This window comes from Oryctolagus cuniculus, chromosome 16, assembly GCF_051225735.1.
Source record: "Oryctolagus cuniculus isolate XC-2025 breed Fujian yellow rabbit chromosome 16, ASM5122573v1, whole genome shotgun sequence".
In the NCBI taxonomy this organism is placed as follows: Eukaryota; Metazoa; Chordata; class Mammalia; order Lagomorpha; family Leporidae; genus Oryctolagus; species Oryctolagus cuniculus.
Window position 1 is genome coordinate 58,321,914 of NC_142882.1, and position 21,122 is coordinate 58,343,035.

Consider the following 21,122-nt stretch of genomic DNA (forward strand, 5'->3'; position numbering starts at 1 on the left):
TGACCGTGTGCCTGATACTGGTTTCGACAACAGCTGAGAAGGATGGGACGTAGCGAAGTCCAGTCTATTGGTGAAGGAGGTGGTTTGAGCCACATGGGTCTTCTAAATGCATTTCATATGGAGACAGTTTGAGGTTCTGGGTGCATTATGTTTTCATTAGGATAAAGGATAGAACTTTAGGACAAGCCAGATTGAACTTCTTTAAAAATCTGCACGGTTTTAATTTTGATATTTTGATTGCAATATCATGGGCTTGTTTTACTTTTCTAGAACTCTGGGGAGAATGTGGACAATGGAGTTCCTGTTCTATTTGAAGGTTCTACAGAGTTCCTTAAGTATGGCACCCATCAAGTGAGTTCTTTGATCCACATGGGAGGAAAAAAAACTAGGTATTTTTGGTACATTTAGTGCATTTCCTGTTAGCAGAAGAAAGCTTTTATCCCAACCAGAAAACGTTTTAGCTGACACATAAGAACTGTTCATATTTATGGAGTAGAGTGTGATGTTTTGATGCACATTTACATTGTAAAATGGTCAAAGCAGGATAATTAGCATATCCCTAACCTCAAGTATTTATCAATTCTTCATGGTGAGAATCTGAAAAGTCCTTTCTTCCAGCTAGTTTTTTTTTTTCAGTTTTTCTGTTGCTTATTTGCCTCTTTTGTGTCTTTAATTCTCTTTTCTCTTCTTCTTGCAAGTGTTTCTTTTTTTTTTAATAAAGATTTATTTATTTACTTGAAAGTCAGAGTTACACAGAGAGAGGAGAGGCAGAGAGAGAGAGAGGGGAGTCTTCCATCCACTTGTTCACTCCCCAATTGGCCGCAATGGCCAGAGCTGCGCCGATCCGAAGCCAGGAGCCAGGAGCTTCCTCCAGGTCTCCCACACGGGTGCAGGGGCCCAAGGAATTGGGCCATTTTCCACTGCCCTCCCAGGCCACAGCAGAGAGCTGGACATGAAGTGGAGCAGCCGGGTCTCGAACCGGCACTCATATGGGATGCTGGCGCTTCAGGCCAGGGCGTTAACCCACTGTGCCACAGCGCCAGCCCCCCAGCTAGTTTTAAATCTATAGTGTAATTATTGTTAACTATATGTTATCGTGTTTTATTGTTAAGTGTAGGCCCAGGACTATGCAGCAGAGCACAGACCCCACAGTAACCCCACAGTGCTCCCGTCTCTCCCCTCGTGGTCTCGGGCGGTGACTGTTCTAGTGCCACTTTTCTGATGTCCACATAGGAGCGGGATGATGCAGGATCACTCTAGTTCACGTCTTCTAGGTTCACCCATGCTGTCACAGGTGACAGGATTTCATCCATTTAAGGCCAAGCAGTATTCCACTGTAAACACACATGCCACGTTTTCTTTATCCGTTCACCCACTGATACACACTTAGGTTGCTCCCATATCCTGGCCCTTGCAAACAATGCTGAAACAGACACGAGTGCGTGGATGCCTTTCTGACACACTGACTTCATTCCCTGTGGCCATATACAGACACCCGGCGGTGAGCGGGCTGGGCACTGTGTGCCTCCGTGTGTGATGTTCTGACAAGCCTCCGTGTTGTGTTCCGCAATGGCTGTCCTGGGTTACACTCCCAGCCACAGTGGGGAGGGCTCCCTTCTCCCCACGCCATCACCGACACCTGCTGTCTTTTGTCTTTTTTAATAACCGTCCGTCTGACTAATGCAAGGTGCTCTCACACGGTGCGTCTGACTTGCATGTCCCCTCGAATATATTTAAAGTGTTGTCAGTTGTGCAATAGAGCAAATCCACTTACGGATGCCCAAGTGATTGTTGAGGTGGGCTCTCACGATTCTCGCTGGCTTTCTATCCCGGCAGGCAGGGAGGGTTCAGGCCCTGGGTGAGGCTGGAGTCCAATTCCCTCACCCATCGTTCGCGTTTTGGTCCAGTCACCCATGGCACAGCCCCAGGGAGCCCCATTAATAAAGGTCCGGAGATGCACCCGGCAGCCCCCAGGCACCCATCTGGGGAAGTCCCACATCCGAAGCTCCACAAGAAAGTGTTCGTCTATTTTTTTTATTTAATTTTTTACTTATTTGTGAGACAGAAAGAAACAGGCAGATAAACAGGCTATCATCTGCTGGTTCACTCCCCAAATGTCTACCATGACCAGGGCTGGACCAGGCCAAATCCAAGAGCCCAGAGCTCAATCTGGGTCTCCCAGGAGAGTGGCAGGGGCCCAACCAAGTGAACCATCACCTGCTGCCTCCTAAGGTGCACATTAGCAGGAGGCTGGACTCCGAAGCTGAGCTGGGGCTTGAACCTGGCACTCTGATATGGGATGCAGGCATCCCTTGTGGCATCTTGGCCACTCTGAAATGCCTGCCCCAGACCGCTGTATTAAACAAAGCTTCCAAACCGATGACATCACACTGAGTAATGTTTCTTACAAGAACAATCCTGGGGAATCAGCAGAGGCTGCCTGTTTAGCAGAGATGGCGAGGGCACTCCCTTCAGCCTCAGACGGGTGATTTTTGGCGTGTGCTCCAGGTTCTAAGTGATGTTGCTTTCAGACGTCGATTTACCTCTAATGAGTCAACATTTCATTTTTCGTTTTTGATTCAGGTGCCCAAGAAAGTGAGTCAACTCAGGGGCTTTTGTAATACGCCAAACATCTTGAACAAACTGAAGACATACTACTATCAGTGAGCAGTTGTGAACTCTTAAATCCTTAAAAACAGGTGGCGTAGTCTCACTAAGGGTCAGAGTTCAGGATCACAGCATGTGCATCACGGAGGGTGCCTGGATTACTTTGAAGATAAGAAGCATGAAACACTATGTCAGCACTGGCCGAGGCCAAGGTAGTGAGGGGCTGGGTAAACTTGCTTAGGGTGCCGTGGCTGCCCATCAGCTGGGAGGCGAGGAGATGTAATTAAAGACAAGCTACTGCCAGTGGGTGGTTATTTTAATAATGACGTAGAGCATGGGAGGCCGGTCCGCGCTGGAGAAACCCGCGCTCTGCAGGACTCCCTGAAGGGGGTAGCCGTTGGTTCTGAACTTCCTGTTTGGGTGCAGACCATGTGCAGACTCGGATGACTGTCCCCGACGGTCTCCCCAGAAAAAGCAGGCACTTCCTGAAACACTGCACCTGGCCTCCTATGCCAGCGGGCGTGCACAGACGCCTCCAGGGCCACAGCTGAGCTCTGGGTCCTGCTCCTGCTCTCAGCACACACCTGGGCCCAGGTGTCCATCCACCTGCGGCAGCAGATGCAGGGGCACCCTCATCCTCTCTGTCTCGTTGGCGCAGATGTGAGCTGATGATCACACGTCTCTCCATTATGTTAGAAACAGGGGTAGCTAGGGGAATGGGGGCGACCCCTCAATATTCACGGGCAGGCAGGCGCTTTTTTTGTCACTAGGGCTGAGTTGACTGAAGCCCTGTCTTTGCAGACAAGGGGTGAAATGCACAGACCTAACAGCACTTTTTGGTCATCCGTGCTGTTCCCTGCTGTCAGTAAGGTCTGTGGGCTTCAGAGGTAACTTCCTTGTAAGGAAGCACAGAAGAAAATGCATGTACTCTGAGCTTCTCCAAGCCCTACCTGGAGGTGAGGAGAGGCAGGGGTCACAGCAGCAGTTCTAAGGCTTCTTCACACCCCTCAATACAGGACGTCCAACGTCTTGCAGATTTCTCTCCCAACATTTCTTTTCCATTCCAGCGAGTGCTTCTCCCTCAGGGCCCAGAGTCCTACATCATCATGGCCACCAGGTGGCAGCACAGCACCAGCCGGCACAGGCTTCAACCCGGGGTGGGGGGTTCTCTCCAAGAGTGTGACCCAGAGTACTGCTCTCTCTTTGTGTCGCAATGAGACAGTTCCCAGACAGTTGTGAGTGTGTGAGTGAGTGTGTGTGTGTGTGTGTGTGTGTGTGTGTGCGTGCGCGCGCTTAGCGGGTGATACAGCTTGTTCAGCCCTTGTCTCTGTGTAGGAATCAGACCGCAGTCCCCTGAATGCCAAATCCGAGCCACGGCCCCCTGGTCTCTGTCAGTCGCCCGGCCCTTGTGGTGACAAAGGCTTGGCTGTGGGAATAAGCCAGACTGCGGGAGAGCCTGCCCTCGGCCACTCACTGGCCGTGAGACTTCGGGCACTTGGGCCTCTCAAAGCCTCTGCTTTCCCACCTGTAAGTGGTGTCCAGTGCCTGGGCAGATGCACGCATTGACCCTGGCCCGTGGCCTGCAGTGCGTCCGTGTTGTGCCCCCCGATCTTCATTAGACCGTGAGCGCCAAAGAGGTGAAACGGTTATCCGCGGGCCTTGCTGGTGCCAGGACCTGCGATTCTAATTTCTCCTTCGCTTTCCAAATTCTCTGCAGCAGGAGTGTGTTGTTTTCCGGTCATATAAAGGGAGGGCGGGGGGGGGACTCAGGTAGAGTCAGTGCCAGGGCTAACTCTGGAGAGGTGCGGCGCTAGGGGGTGTGACGTTGTGCAGCCTCCACGGACCTGCGTGGTGGCAGCCCCCGCTCGGCACAACCTCCGCCTGCAACCCATGGACGCCACAGCATGAAGCCCAGGAGGCCAACGCTGGCCGGACGGGCGTGTTGTTTCAAGGTTCCCGTGTTGTTTTCGGAAGTAGGAAGGTGCACACTCTAAAATAACATCCACAGTGTAGCTAGCATCAGCCATCGTTGGCGAATACGCCCACCGTCGTTGTCAGGCGTGGATGCCCGTGCCGTCGGTCCACGTGGCTGGCAGAGCAGTGGGCTTGTTGACAGCACAGTGACATCACCACGAGGAGGCAGGAGTCTCTCAGCTGCAGCGCAGTCATGCGGGGCCACCCACAGCCGTCGCTGATCCACACGCAGTGGTGCAGCAGGTGTCATATGTGATTCCTGGAGCCGGTTCCTTCTTGAAAAATTTTGTATATTGTTTTTATTTATTTGAAAGGCAGACACAGAGAGAGAGAGAGAAAGAAAAAGAGAAGATATCTTCCATCAGCTGTTTCACTTCTCAAATGCTTGCCACAGCTGGAGCTGAGCCAGCCCAAATCAGGGGCCTGAACCCATCCAGGTCTCCCACATAGGAGGCACGGACTCAGGTACTTGAGCCATCACCTGCTGCCTCCCAGGGTGTGTGTTAGCAGCTGGAACTTGAAGGCAGGCACTCCGGTGGGAGATGCGGGTGTCCCAAGCTATGTCTCAGCCACGGTTTCAAATGCCCACCCTGGGCCCAGTTCTTCATGATTGCCCTGAAATGTTCAAATACTTTCTTCAAAATTTTTATCCATTGCTTTTTATTTCTTTGAAAGGCAGAAGAATAGAGATGGAGATCTTCCATCTGCTGGTTTATTCCCCAAATGCTTGCAACAGCCCGGAATGGGCCAACCTGAAGCCAGGAGCCCCAAACCCAGACGCTTTCTCCGTTGCTCAAAGAGTTCCTGAGGAATATCGAACCTTAAATCCACCATCAGACAAGCAGCAGGTAATCCAGGATCGCTTTCTGAGCAAAATCTCCTAGGTAATCGCTCAGGCTTCCCCAGTGTAAACCAGCATCTTTTTTTTTTTTTTTTTTCATTCCAAGATTCTCTTTTCTCATTGAGCTGTGACCTTGAATCCTTTTACCAGATTAATGGAGTCTTCTCCAGCCCCTCCCGGGCCAGATCCCTGCTAAACTGCCGAGTTGGCTTTAGGCAGGTGTCCAGAAAGCATTTTACCGGCACTCCCTGAACCAGGCGGGGAGTGGGGAGGGCTGAGTCCTTAGGCTCACATCAGATCTTGCAGTACTGGATGAGAACCCAAGGGCCAGGCTAACCTCGGAGATATAACGAGATTACGCAGGCAGCAGACGTTTCCAGGGGGGTTTGCATGAAACGTATGGTGAAGAACGTGATTGTTTTTTTTTTTTTTTATCTTTTATTTAATGAATATAAATTTCCAAAGTACGACTCATGTGTTACAATGGCTTCCCCCCCCATACCGTCCCTCCCACCCACAACCCCCCCCTTCCCACTCCCTCTCCCCCTCCATGAACGTGATTGTTTTTTACACGCGTGTTTCTGCTGGTACTTGTGGCCGTTTTTCCCATTTGGCTCCTTTGATCTTTACTTTGCATCAGTGACACTGTCCAGACGTCCTCTCGGGAGGACAGGCACTACCCACGATGCATCAGGGTTTCTTCTACAAAAAAAAAAAAAAAAAAGGAGTGGGGCCTTTGGAGCAGCAGCCGAAATGCGGATTGGGATGGCCAGATCCCACACTGGAGTACCTGGATTCAAGTCTCTGCTCCGCCTCTGATCCCAGCTCCCTGCTAATGTGCACCCTGGGTAGCAGCAGGTGATGTCTCAAGTACTTGGGTCTCTGCCACCCACACAGGAGACCTGGACTGAGTTCCAGGCTCCTGGCTCCTGGTTTCGCCTGGCCCAGCCCTGGCTGTTGCAGGCATTTGGGGAGTGAATTAGCAGATGGAAGATCTCTCTCCTTCTCCCCCCCCCCCTTCAAATAAAATGAAAGCAAATAGAAATATTTTTCAAAACATAAAACCAAAACAGATGGCATTAACCCTTAGCAGCTGACATGACTGGTTCCTTCCTCACATCACTGATGAACCTGCGACTCTTTCCAGGCAATTTGAATCAGAACAGGAGTCCAAAGATGATCACACTGAGCCACTCTGGGGTGGAGGCCCCCAGAGGCCCAGGAACCTCCTCGTGGCCTCGTGTGTACACAGTCTGGACGCGCAGCTCTGCCTCTGAGCCTGCAGCGCACACCCAACCTCCACTGAAAACCAAGTGATGCAAATCTCCTCCCCAAGGCCAGTGCTGTGATTTCAACATCTCCTCCGAAACTCACGCCGAGTGTAGGTGTTGCCACTGAGGCTCCGCCCACACGGGTGGGCATGGTTCGGTGTGCTTCCTGTCCACCAGGCTGGGACACAGCAGGACACATGAGCGCTGCTGTGAGCCTCCAGGAGTGCAGGAAATACCTCTGCTTCCTAACTTAGGGGAAAATGATTTATTTATCTTCATCCATTTGTCTTTTTTTTTTTTTTTGACAGGCAGAGTTAGACAGTGAGAGAGAGAGACAGAGAGAAAGGTCTTCCTTTTTCCTTTGGTTTACCCCCCCCCCCCCCCGAGTGGCTATGGCTGGCGCGTTCGATCTGCAGCCAGGAGCCAGGTGCTTCCTCCCAGTCTCCCATGGGATGCAGGGCCCAAGCACTTGGGCCATCCTCCACTGCATTCCCGGGCCTCAGGGCCTCAGCAGAGAGCTGGCCTGGAAGAGGAGCAACCGGGACAGAACCGGCGCCCCAACCGGGACTAGGATTAGCCTAGTGAGCCACGGTGCCGGCCTATCTTTATCCACTTGAACAGAGAGAGACAGAGATCTCCCATATGCTGCTTCCCCGGGTGCCGCAGCAGGGCCAGCTCCACTTCTGACTCCACCTTCCGGCTCATGGGCACCCTGGGGGACAGCAGAGGATGGCTCAAGGACTTGGATCCCTGCCACCCACGTGGGAGACCCAGACGGAGTTCCCAGCTCCTGGCTTTGACCTGACCCCAGCCCTAGCTGGTGTGGGCGTTTGAGGAGTGAACCAGCTGATGGAAGATCTGTGTGTGTGTGTGTGTGTGTGTCCCTCTTTGTCACTCTGCTTTTCAGATAAATAAAATAAACCTTTAGAAAAAAAAAAAAAAAACCCGGAGCTGGGACTTGAACCCAGGCACTCTGATATGGGATGTGGGCCACCCAAGCAGCACATTAACTGCTGCACCAAGCAGCTGCCCCATGTGCTTTATAAATCACCCAGTCTCAAGTATTCTGTTGCAGTGCAGAAAAGGAACCAAGGCCGCCAGTACTTCTGGGTTGCCAAACGTGCCCAGACATGCCTACGCTGAGAAGCACAGGCTAGCTCACGCCTAGAACCCGGGTCAGGGGAAAATTCCAGCAGACAGAGTGTGCTCCTGGCTCCTAGCAAGGAGCTGATTTGGGAGAAATTCCACTCACTCAAAGATGAGTCAGCACTAAGGAAGCCACGGAGGACCTCTGCAAGCCCAGGAGGGAACAGGAAGGGAAGGTGCAGGCTGTCGCCTGGAAGCTGCTGCTGCTGCAGTACAAAGGTCGCAGCCAGGTGACTGACAGGCACTTAGCAAAACCCACTGGACCATCAGAAAGGAGCCTGTGTGTTGGGGATGAGGTGAGAGTTCCGGGCTGAGGGGAACAATGCTTTCTTTGGGAAGGAAAGTAGCAGCCTTGCAAGCAGCCCAGTATTTCACTCTTCAAGCCGCCCCAGGAGACTTCTCTGCGCTCAGCACCAAATGGGTTACCCAGCCTGCTCATAGCCTGCCTGCAAGGAAGGCGCCCTAGGGGAAGGGCCTCTGTCCTGTGCCCTGGGCTCCCAGTCTGACAGGACTGAGTGGTAAAACCTTGGGAGGAATTTTACCCAATTCACACTCAGCAAACCCTCTCCCCAGGAGAAGGGAGAGGTGGGGGAGGAGAAACGGCTGGGCAGAACCGGACCCCACTCCCTTATAAGTCCCTGTGTGGATGTGAGCTAGGCACTCCCTCTCAGCTTCCGTCTGGAGAGGCGCCCATTCGTTCTGGGGGATGCTCTACCCCATTCAACCTTGCCACTTGGCCAACCACTCCTCTCTGTCTCACGTCTGAATTCTTCCCTGCATGAAGACAAGAGCACCGTGAGCTCTGGGGAAGGATGGTAGATAGCAGGAGGAGGAGATGACAGTGGGGGAAAGCAGGGGGCTACGATCAGGGGCAAGATGGAAATCAGCCCAAGGCAGAGGCAACCGCGCTGAAGCTGTGGCTATTTTGAGGACATTAAAGGGAAAGACAGACAAAACCCCCTCAAAGCTAACTGGAAACAGAAGAGTTGAAAAGAATGAGAGGAGGGCATGGTATGGAGGGGCAGGCAAAGACATCCATTGTGCAGTAATTTATTGTACGGTGTGAGGCGCCAGGTACCACTGCAGCCCGGGAGCAGAGCTGCTGATGACCGACCCTGGCCCTTGAAAGGACATTGTGTCTCGTGTCCAGCTGTCCAGACCTTTGGCCATTGATGATGCGTCTTTTGTGGCATGGGCCATCCAGCAAAGGGCCCACGGTCAAACTGCTGGTGTGCACCTGCGCTATCTCTGGTCTTCTAGCACCTGGTGCCCTCTGCCCTCGGGGCAGCCTCCCTGCCAAGGCGCTCATGAAGTTGTCACCCCACACCCTCTCCCTGGCCCAGGCACTGCAGGGAATCACCGTGGTTCTGGTGCTGCACTGGATCACGTCTTCCCCAAATTCCTGTGCCGAAGCCCTGACCCCAGTGTGATGGTGTGTGCAATGGAGGTTAAATGAGGTCCTTAGGGACAGAAGGGAGAGCCCTGATCAGGTGGGAGTGGGGTCCTCTCTCTCTCTCTCTCTCTGTCGCTCTCGCTCTTGCTCTCCCTCTGTCTCAGGCTGGGCACCGTGGAAAGGCCAATGAGGACACAGTGAGAAGGCAACAGTCCATGAGCCACTAAAGGGCTAATGTTTCCAGACACTGAGTTAGCAGCACCTTGATCATGACATGCAGCCTCCAGACTAGGAGAAAATAAATGCCTGTTGTTTAAGCTGCCCAGTTCCTGCTTCTTCGTCATGGCTGCCTGAGCTAAGACAGACACTGCCTGTGGCCGTCCCCAGACAGGCGTCATGCTTGGGCCACTTCTGGGGTTGTGACCAGGACGTTCTGACCGAGGACGGGGAATAGGATAAACCTACGTGGAAAGTCTGGGATCCTGTCCTAGCCATTCCTGGGTACAGGGCTTCTTCCTTCCCTTTAAAAGCAACACTAGGCTGGGTTCCCAGGGGTAGCCCCACCCCAGATGGATCCGATTTTGCCAAGTGGGTTTCCCTGTTGGACTGAACAGGTCCATTCTGCAAGGGCACTGTTCCCTGAATCACTGGGGTCTCTGGAAACTGTGAAAGTGTTTGGGAATAAGTGTCTCCCTTGTTATTCCAAGTCCTTGCCGCTGACAGAGACAAGAACTCAAAGCAGAGACGTAAGTCAGGTGCACAAGTGAGAGCAGTGAATGGACACGCACAGGTGGTGTGGGCCACCTGCCGTGGAGATGCACCTGCCCAAGTGGGCCAGAGAAGGAACAAGGGCCACTCCCACCAGCAGCAGTTGGCTGTGTGAGGCAGGGGCTGGTGCCCTAACTGAACCCACAAATGAGGCAGAGTTTGAATGGGGTTTAGCGTGTGTGGGGAGCATTCTGGGAGCTTCAAGTCTCCTCTACATGGGGCTTCATGTCCTCGAGGCCATGACAGCCCCTCCTGCTTCCCAGTCCTGGATGAGACACAGGTGCATTATGGGAAGGGAGGTGTACTGGATTTACAGGTAAGGGATGGAGTTACAGGGCAAAAAGTGTGAGAAATCTTCCAGCTCATCTATTCCTGCCTAATCCTCCTGTCCATTTCCCCCAGGTGAAAGCGGGCCTTATTGTTCTCACACCTGACTCTGCTCGAGAAAGCTGCAGGCGGTGGGAGTGACTGAAGGACAGAGAAGCCGGAGGTGCTGCCATGGGAACTGCCAGTTTTGTGGGAGGCGAGGGGAATGAGAGCCCCAGCCCGCAGGGCAGGGGGAGGAAGGAGGTGAGTGGAGTGCCTCCTTGTCCACCAGGGCCGGCACATCACGGGGCCTGCCTGTATCCAGCAGCAGCTACTGCTGCATTCTGACTTCCACAGGGTTTGTCCTTACTGCCCACATACTGTGGAGACAGGAGAATTCACGAGGAAGTGGCCCGTCCTGAACTGTTCCTCACCTGATGTCATCAATAGCTCCGGAACACGCCTCCCCCGAGTGCTGCTCAGACCAGGACCCGGGCAGCACTGGGCCACGTCGACTGAGAGCATTGATAAGCATCTGCTGATGCCCAAGTGGTCGCGGTGATGTCACACACGGCAGTGAAGGCTGCAGAAGTCAGCGACAGTGTCCATGCAACCTATTGTACAAGTACTAACCAGCATTCTTTTGAGTAAGGGCACTAACGCACACACATGCACACACACACACAGACTGGTTTTAAGGAATTTGCTTACACACTTACAGGGGCAGGCAGGTCCAAAAAATCTCCAGCAGGCTGCAGAGCCAGGAGAGCCAGTGCATAGCTCCTGTCCCAAGGCCCTCTGAGGGTAGAATCCCCTCCTGCTGGGGGTGGGTCACCCTAGGTTCCACGCAGGCTTTCCTCTGATCATCACGGAGGGTGACCTGCTTTGTTCAAAGTCCACCAGTTTAAATGTCTATCTCACACAACACACCCTAACTGAAACGTCCCAAATTAATATCTTAGCAGATTATCTTGGCACCACGGCCCAGACAAGCTGGCACATAAAACTAATCATCGCTGGTGCCGTGGCTCAATAGACTAATCTTCCACCTTGCGGCGCCAGCACACTGGGTTCTAGTCCCGGTCGGGGCGCTGGATTCTGTCCTGGTTGCCCCTCTTCCAGGCCAGCTCTCTGCTATGGCCCGGGAGTGCAGTGGAGGATGGCCCAGGTCCTTGGGCCCTGCACCCGCATGGAAGACCAGGAGAAGCACCTGGCTCCTGGCTTCGGATCAGCGCGATGCCGCGGCGGCCATTGGAGGGTGAACCAATGGCAAAAGGAAGACCTTTCTCTCTGTCTCTCTCTCTCTCACTGTCCACTCTGCCTGTCAAAAATAAAAATAAAAAAATGAAAAATAAAAAAAACTAATCATCATCCTTAACCACGCCGATGTAAAGTGACTCAAGCCAAACCTAACACAAAGCCTAAACCTGAGCGATGCAGGCTCTTTTGTCCATATGGGAGAAAGGGTCACAGAATTTCTTACCACTGGAGATGGGCGCTTGGGCTTCCTCTACTGCCTGCCATCATCACTGGTAATGATACCAAGTAGCAGGCTGTCCAATTGGAGCGGGCCAGGCTGGACTCTAGACTGGCACTAGATGACATCATGGCTGTCGGGACTAAGAGCTGCTGCTCTCCCCGGGACGTTCTCACAGTTCGATAAGCCCAGGACCCTGGGGGACAAGGGTGAGATCAGTATTGCCAGTTGGCCTTACTATGTGGTCGGGAGTTCTGCTGTCAGTAACCTTAACTTTTTTTTACATTAAATATTTACTGGGGCTGGCGCTGTGGCGCAGCGGGTTAAAGCCCTGGCCTGAAGCACCAGCATCCCATATGGGTGCCGGTTCTAGTCCCAGCTGCTCCTCTTCCAATCCTGTTCTCTGCTATGGCCTGGGAAGGCAGTAGAAGATGGCCCAAGTCCTTGGGCCCCTGCACCCGTGAAGGAGACTCGGAAAAAGCTTCTGGCTCCCGGCTTTGGATCGGCGCAGCTCTGGCTGTTGCAGAGTTGAACCAGCAGATGGAAGCTGGGGAGTGAACCAGCAGATGGAAGACCTCTCTCTCTGTCTCTACCTCTCTCTGTAACTCCATCTTTCAAATAAGTAAAATAAATTTAAACAAATAAATATTTATTTATGTGAGAGAGAACACTTGCGCCTGCTGGTTCTCTCTCCTAATGCTCATAGTGGCTGGGGCTGGGTTGGGGACAGGAAATCAATCCAGGTTTCTAACTTCTTGAGCCATCACTGATGACTTTCAGGGTCAGCCTTGGCAGGAAGCTGGATTCAAGAGCAGAGCCAGGAATTGAACCCAGCTACTCTGACATGGGCCGTGGGCATCTTAATCACTGGGCTATAGGCCTGCTGCGGTGGCCTCAATTTTAAATGCTGCAGGAACCAAGGTGAGTGCATTTGTATTGGCTCTATTGGTCAGACTAACAAGAGTGACTGATGGAGTCAGATACTCATAAGAAAACATGCACTTGGCCAAGCATTTGTGAGGCCAGTGGGGATTTTCGTGTGAGGCCGTCGGTGCACCATCAGCCCTGGTTGTCTCTGGATGCACTTGCTGGGGGTGGCAAGAGTGCACGGACCTGACTGCTCCTTGCTGGACTGTTCGCCAGGGACCATGTTAAACCCTCACCCCACAGACAGCAGGCTTGCTCACTGACTGCTGCGCACGGCCTGTTCCCACCATCAGGGCTCCTTAACCATAACAGGAGCTCACTGCACCCATGGCCCTGAGCCCCTCTACCCCTCTCTTGTGGGACATGTGGATGTCGGGAACCAGTGCAAACCGACACATCCCTCCTGCACCTTGCTTGGCTGTGAATGAGGACATCCTCTGTCTCCCACCCAGCCTCATGTCTCCTGCCAGTACGCAGGAAACTGTAGCAGGCCGACCTGCAAGCTTGCAAAATCCCTGACTTTGGGAAAGGCTAAACTCTCTCTCTCTCTCTCTCTCTCTCTCTCTCTCTCCCTCTCTCTCTCCCTCTCTCTCTCCCTCTCTCTCTCTCTCTCCTTCTTCCCTCTGTTAGTTTATATGCACATTCTTGGAGGTTATCTTTACAAAGTAATTCTTGTTAACAGAATGTTTAATGGGACTGGAATTGAATCCCAGGTGCAATTAACACAGCCAGAGCAGGATGCGACAGTGGTTGGCACTGTGTCCTCTCTCTTTGGGGTGAGGGTAGGGATGCTTTTACCTGTAGGCAGCATAGAGGTTTCCTGTCCTGCACACAGAGCCGCTGTGTGCAGGAGTGTGTACCTGGAGGCTGAGTGGCACTTGACAGGTGCACAGCACACCCGGGGTTGTCACCTCCCGGCTCCCGTGAGTTCTGCTGGCCTCTCAGCCAGCTCCCCAGCAAACATGGAGTTCTCCCGACAGGCAGGTCTACAGCACACTGTGGAAGCCCCAAGCGGCTGCCCCGTGAGTCCTACAGGTGCTCTGGCCGTTGGCGCCCCAGGGAGATGAAGGCCTGGGGAGCTGCAGCAGCACTTCAGCGTGGGCAGGCGATGTGGGCAGCAGCCCTGGGAGTGGGCATATAGGAGACAGTAAGACAGAGCAGCAGAAATGCTGGAGGAACACCAGGAAGTGGCAGGCTCTTGGCATCATGCTCATCGTGAGATCCAGAGAGGGTTATGTGAAAGAGAGGGGAGGCAGGAACCGGAGGCTGGCAGATGCTAGCAGGCTGGGCGTGAGGCTGCAGCTGACCGCATCGAAGCCTGGCAGGCCTTGGCCCCATGTGCTGCTCCACACCCGTCTTCTGCACCCTGGGGTTCCCGTGCTCTGGCCATGCCCATCATGCCCCAACGGTGCCACAGCTCTTAAGCTTCTCTCTTTTCTCTGACCCACCCTAGTTCATGCTCTTACCAACTCCGGCTGGTTCTCCAAACTTCCACTCCAGGGTCAGCATCGCACTCCCAAAGAGGGGGGAGCTGCTCCCCCACACCTGCAGCCCTCCCTTGTTGGATCCCTGACTGCTGGGCACGTCTGTGCTCCTTAGAGCCTGCCACTCGGGGTTCTGCATCTCCGTTCTCCAGGCACTCACTGCACAGCCTGAGCTGAAAGGAGGTCGGTGCGCATGGATGAATCAGGGCCTGGGGGATGCACTGCTCACCCCATCCTGCTCTGATAGGAAGGCATGATCTGGTTGCCATGGCGCTAAGAGACCCTTCCTGACACCTGCTGTGTGCAGGATGAGCAAATTATGTTCAGCTGACCTCACTTGGGCGTCGGGCCCGCAGCTCTACAAAAGCTTGCAGGATGGATGCTGGGCCGACCCTGAGACAGCAAAGCTGCCTCTCCAGCTACAGAGACCTTGCCACCCCTTCTCTCGGGCAGGTAAATGGCAGTGTGGCATCAGAGAAGTTCCTCTTTCTGTCCCTGGAAGATGTAAAGGTTCCTCCTTTGTCTGAGTGCCCTCAACTCTCCTGACAGTCTTCTCTTCACTCCAGCCCCGTCTTTTCCATCTTAAGGTGTCTGCTGCTGCCTTAAGACAGGCGCCCACAAGCGAAAGCCTAGAGGTCGAATTTGGCCCACAGCCTGTTCTGGTAAATAAAGCGTTACTGGGACGCAGTCATACTCGTTCACTGACATATGCCTTGGGAGGCTGATGGTAGAGACAGAGGTTGCGTGACTGCAAAGCTGGAAGTTCCGACTGCCTAGTCCTTCATGTAGAAGAGGTTTCTGATCCCCACGCTGGAGAATGAGCCTCATGTAGTGAGAGATGATCTGCAAATAACACAGCGGAAATGGGAGGAGTGTGGACAGGGAAGAGAGAAAAATGGAATACACTGTTTCTGATGTACGGGAATGGGGGGGAGATGAAGGGGACCATCTACAAAGCAGACGCGGAGGGCTTAAGTAGGAAAACAGGAATAGAGCATAAAAAGGTCTGCATACAGACCAGTGCCACAGCTCACCAGGCTAATCCTCTGCCTGCGGCGCCGGCACTCCAGGTTCTAGTCCCGGTTGGGGCGCCAGATTCTGTCCCGGTTGCTCCTCTTCCAGTCCAGCTCTCTGCTGTGGCCCAGGAGTGCAGTGGAGGATAGCCCAGGTCCTTGGGCCATGCACCCGCATGGGAGACCAGGAGGAAGCACCTGGCTCCTGGCTTCAGGCATGCCGCAGCGCGCCGGCCATAGCGGCCACTTGTGGGGGTGAACCAATGGAAAAGGAAGACCTTTCTCTCTGTCTCTCTCTCTCTCTCACTGTCTAACTCTGCCTGTCAAAAAGAAAAAAGAAAAGAAAAAGAAAAAAAGGTCTGCATACAAAATAACAGCTAGAATAAAATGATAAACCTTCCAAAATACAACCATTTACAATTTTATTTGACAAAGATAAAGGTAGCTCTCATTTGCCAGGCCACTCCCCAAATGTCCACAATAGCCAGGAGCTGGGGACTCAGGTCAGGTCTCCCACATGAGGGGCAGGGACTCAGACACTTGAGCTACCACCTGCTGCCTCCCAGAGTGTACATCGGCAGGAAGCTGGAGTCAGGATATGGAGCTGGGTATTAAACGCAGACCCTCTGGTAAGAAACACAGGTGTTCCAGCCAGAATCTTACCAAGACACCAAACATCTGCCTCCACTTTTTTTTTCTTTAAAGTAAAAGGACACATTGCACAGGAAATGTAACAGATACAATACACAGAATAAGTGTAAAATACTAAGAGTGGAGGCCCCAGAGATCAGCTATACCAGAGAATGGGAAAGGGCTCAAGAAAAAAATAAAAAGGGGGGGATGCTTTATCTGAAGCCATGCAGTCAGCTCCAGTTCTCAGCCCTCCTCTGAAGCTGCTCCTGTCTAGTCAGCCAAGGCCCTTCACAGATGCTGTACAGTGCTCTGTGCCCCATCCTCGTCCCCCTCGGTGTCTCAGCTGCCGTGGACCACGGCGACCGGCCCTGAAGCACTTCCTCCACGTGACCTCGGAGAGAGCCCTTCGCCTGCTCTCTCCTGCCCGTGTGCAGCTCCGCGCTTCCCGCTGTAGTCTCCTCCCGTTCCTGATCTGATCAGATGCCAGGTCTCTTCCCCTGGACCACCGTCCCTGCCTTCAGTCCTGGCCCAGCCCTGGCTGCCACAGGCACCTGGGAATGAACCAGCAGATGGGAGCTCCGTCTGTCTCTTTCTTTCAATCTGCCTCTCTAGCTCTCAAAAAATGCTAATCGAAAGGCTGATTTTCCTTCCAAAACCTGTTACTTCTGGAGCACCGCTCCAAAGATTTGTATAATGTGCGCACAGACTAATTACTATGCACTTTGTCTGTAAGAACACTCCCTGTTGGTGGCAGTTGGGCCAGGAGCTCCCTGCTGTGCTGTGCGGCAGTGCAGGCAGCACGGACTGATGCGATGGAAAGCCCGTCCTCCCCGTGACTCTGTCTACGGCTCCGGAAGTGGGAGTGGTGACTTCTGACTCCCAGGGTCCATGCTGCGTGCTCTTGCTCGGAGTGACCCCTGTGCACCAGCAGCGTCTGGAGGTTTATGGTGCCCATGTGGGCTGCATTTGTCGCAGACGGTGGCTTAACTGGACACATCACAATGCCGGCCCCTCTTCTTGGCTTTTCAGCCGTAGCTTCTGGGAAGACAGGCACACTGTGGAAGTATTGGCTGGACTTGAAAAGAGGCTAGGGCCCCAAGGGTGCCAGTGTTTGCCCCTCTGCCGCTCTGTGCTGTCTTGCCGTCCTGGGGGGCTGGGGTCAGGAGGGTCCTCCCCTGGCCTCATCTCGCTCCATGTGGAGGAGGGAGTTGCAGGACAGCTGGGGCCCAGCAGAGCTGAGTGGCGAGAGCAGACTCTCTAGAATGGGGAGAGCATGACAGGAACCACAGAGCCTAGACCGCACAGCTCTTGCTGTATAACATGTGCCCCTTCGGCAGGCATTTTCTAGAGGATAATGTCAAGCAGTAAACAGAGCGGGGGAAGGTGGCATTATGGCATAGTGGGCCAAGCCACCTCCTGTGATGCCGGCATCCCATGACGGAGTGCTGGTTCAAGTTTCAAGTCCCAGCTGCTCTGTTTCTGATCCAGCTCCCTGCTAATGCGCCTGGGAAGACAGAAGAAAATGGCCCAAGTACTGCCACCCATGTGGGATATCTGGATGGAGTTCAGGCTCCTGGCTTCAGCCTGACCCTGCCCTGGTTGTTGCAGCCAATTAGGGAGTGAACCAGTAGATGGAAGATCGCTTTCTCTCTCTGTCTCTCCCTCTCTCTCTGTAACTCTATCTTTAAAATAAATAAATAAATATTTTTAAAAAACTGATTATTTAAATGTTAATCTCACCAAAAATGCACCTTCACAGCAACATCAAGATGTGTTTGACCACGTATCTGGGGCCCACGGCCCAGCCACACTGACACCACACCCTATGGCTCCTGCAGAGGGAGGCCCCACGATGCTGGCCCGTACCCTGTCACTTCAGCCTCCACCCCGTTGCCCAGTGAGCCTGAAGACTGGCAACTCAGGAGCCACCTGGAGCTAGCCCTGTGGGGGAACTCAGCCCCAGCATCCTGGGGCCTCGCTCTCCCCTAGACTTCCCACCAGGAGGCTTCTGCGTAGACAAGAGGAAACAGCACTGTGTTGCCCTGCCTGCTCCTCACGTCCCTGTTACCTGCAGACAAACGTGCCTCTGACGGACAGACCACTCGCTGCTTCCTGGCCAGCCAGACTCTCCTGGGTCTGAGCAGACTTTTTTCTTTTTCCTTAAAAGTAATGCCCGCAAAAAAAAAAAAAAAAAAAAAAAAAAAAAAAAAAAAAAAGTAATGCCCGCTGCAGAATCTCCCCCTTCTGAGAGAGACACTGGTCCTACTGGACTCGGGGCCCACCCTACTCCAACACCAGCTCACCTTAATGGAATTAATTATATCTGCAAATAAGACCACTCTCTGAGATTGGGGGCGGGGAGCGTGGAGAAACACGGTTCAAATCCTGAGTGCACCCAGCTGGAGTCCTGTGAACCTGGCTGTGGTGCCTGGCTTCTGGGAGGCATCATGGCTTTTGTCTGTCTTTGCCTGTCCTGTCTTCCCAGCTTCAGTAAGCCTCCTCCCTCTGACACATCCAGAGCACCACTGTTATTTGGTGTCTGGCCCCGCTTCTCTCTGCAGAAGAGAATTACGGAATCTGAGCTGAGAAGGGGCTTGGAGGACTCCCTGGGGTCCCTCTGCAGGGGCAGGGTCCCTTCTGCTTGCAATCTTTGACCTAATGCTGAGTTTTCTGGCACTGAAGGCAGAGCCAGGCTCTAGCTGCATGGCAACCCCGGTTTTGTCCAGTGGCTGTATGTGGGTCTCTACTCCCCTCTGCTGGACACAATGAAATCTGCGGGCCTTCTATTTCTTGGGGATTTTCTCTTTAAGTCACACTGTCACAAATTCATAGTTGGAGCTAGAAGGGACCAGAAGGTCAGCAGGTCCAGCTCCCCTCATTGATCAGCTGGGGAGACCGAGGCCAGATGGGGAAGGGCCGTGTTTAAGGTCACACAGATTTGGAGGAGGACTCCTTCCCTGCCACACCTGGATCTGGGGAGCACTCTAGGATCCTAGATGTGCGAGTGGAAGAAAACCAGGCTGGGCTCCTGGGAAGGCAGCCACACCCTGGCATGCAGAAGGTGCACAAGAAAGGCGGGTACCCGGGTTCTTGAGGAAACCAGAAAGCCAGGGAGACTGACCTAGAGAGTGTACCCATCACCACCAGCTCAGTCCACTCACACGGGCTGGGCCCCAGCAGCTGTGTGAACCAGCCCAGCTTTGCCCAAGTCCATGCTCCTTAGTAGTCACCTGTAAATAGACCTTTTATAAACTCAAGTCACCTTTTTACCCTCTCTCTCCTCTTACATATCAGATGCAGCTTTTGTGGCTCTTATGTGTTTATGTGAAAGGGAGGGAAAGAGGGAGAGAGATAAAGAGAGAGAGAGGAGAGAGAGAAAGGATTTTCCATCCACTGGGCTCACTCCCAAAATGGCCACAACTGCCAGGCCTGGGCCAGGCTGAAGCCATAAGGCCGGAACTCCATCAAGGTCTCACACATAGGTGGGTGGGCCTGAGTATTTGGACCACTGCTTGCTGCCTTCACAGGTGTGTTAGCAGGGAGCTGGATTGGAGGCGGAGCAGCCTCTGGCACTCTGATAAGGGTGGCTGGTGTTGCAAGCTGTGGCTTAACCTGTTGAGCCATAACACCAGGCCCTGGCAAATATGCATTAAAGAAGGAAAATGAGCAAGTTAAGGGGTGGGTTGGACTGCAGGAATCCATGGAAAAGAGCAAGAGCAAAGCAACGGGAACAGCCGCAGAGGTCCAGCCTCACCTTCCCCTCCACTACAGGGGGATCCCAAGGCTTCTGATGCCTGGGGACAGAGCACGGCTTGGGAAGCAAGTGGAAGCGGTGAAGACTCCGTTGGGCCCCAAGGCACCTGCTTCAGCAGTCAAAGAGCCGCTTCTGTTCCAGGCTGTGCTGAGGGCCTAGAGGAGAAATCTTCCTTCCCAGCAGTCTCTGCGGCCCTGAGCCATTCTAAGCTGAAGGCGCCTGGGGAGGTTTTTGGGGAAGGCCGTGCCACTGGCAGATCCCTGCCCTCCACCCTCAGGGTAGCTCGGGGTTCCAGAAACCCAGGGCTCTCAGAGGAAATGGTCACGAAGAGATTGTGCAATGTGCTGGGGAATATGAAGGGAAAGACAGATGCCAACAAGGAGACTGGGACGTGGCGACTGCGACCATTGCAATGGCTGCATGTTATCAGAGGAGAGGGGATTCTAAGACACAGCTACTTGAAGGAAGAGACAGCATGTGGGGCGGGTCCTCTCTCAGATGAGGCAAAGGGACAGTGCCAAGGTAGCCTCACCGTGGGAGAGTTGACTGTCAGAGGCCTGACCCGACTGGTCTGGGGAAGCTGAAGCCAAGACCACATCCAGCGGCCTCGCCGCTCTCTGAAACTACTGAGTCTCTTTGTGATGCTGGGACAGCCCTCCCTTGTCGGTTCCTGGGCCATTCTTCAGCCATATGATGGCTCTGGGGCTGGGGATACATTTGTTTCTAAATCGGGTGGATGTGGAACCAGTTTGCCATGGATTCTAGATTCTTTAACTAAATGGCATTTGCTATGGTTTTGAAATGGCTTGTCCTACAAATGTTCGGGTGCTAGAAGCCTGGTGGTGGTGTTGAGAAGGTGGGGCCTAATGGAAGGTGGTTAGGTCCCCAGGAGCACCACTCTTGGAAGGGATTGATGTAGTTCTCACGGGACCCCGGTTAGTTCCCCAAGTGTGGACTGTTTTAAAAACAGCCAAGCCTGGCCTCTAATTCCTTCCTGGGTCTTGTCTTGCCCATGTGACACCTCCCTTCCTCTGGTTCGTGTTCCCACCATATTTTTATGTAGCCATAGAGCCCTCGCCAGAGGCTGGGCTGCTGGGGCTGTCTGTTCTTGGACTTCTCCCTCCGTATGAGTGAGTTAAATAAGCTGGATTTATAAATATCCAGAGACAGCGACAGCAACAGACCAATACAGCCTGCGAGAGCCCTTTCAGTTTCTCTGCCCCGAGGGATTAACACACCTGCCTGGGCTGGAGGTGCTGACGGAAGCTCCCCTTCACCCAAATACAGAGACACCCCCTGCCTGAGCCTGAGCAGCAGAAGAAACTGAGGCGAGGAGGAGGCTAGGACCTGGAATTACTGCGTCATCTCGAAGTGGCGAGTGAGTTTAGCGTTTGAGCCTCCATTTCCCACTGGGGGCTTTATAACAGCATGTTGTTTCTGTTAGACTCTGGCCTAAGCCAGTGCAGGCATTGACTGGGGGTCTGCATGTTGTCCTGTGGATCCCATTGTGGAACCGGCGATGAGCTCC

At 53.4% G+C, this 21,122-nt stretch overlaps 1 long non-coding RNA gene across 2 annotated transcripts; it reads left to right on the forward strand.

The window, feature by feature from the left end:
- Window positions 1-1,975: 1,975 nt before the first annotated feature.
- On the forward strand, window positions 1,976-12,521 carry LOC149121770 (uncharacterized). 2 transcript variants are annotated; one of them, XR_016223012.1, is made up of 3 exons: window positions 1,976-2,819; window positions 10,403-10,490; window positions 10,664-12,521. It is a non-coding gene; the product is annotated as an uncharacterized LOC149121770 (long non-coding RNA). The 2 variants fall into 2 exon arrangements; XR_016223011.1 differs by lacking the exon at window positions 1,976-2,819 and adding an exon at window positions 9,906-10,316.
- The last annotated feature ends 8,601 nt before the right edge of the window (window positions 12,522-21,122 follow it).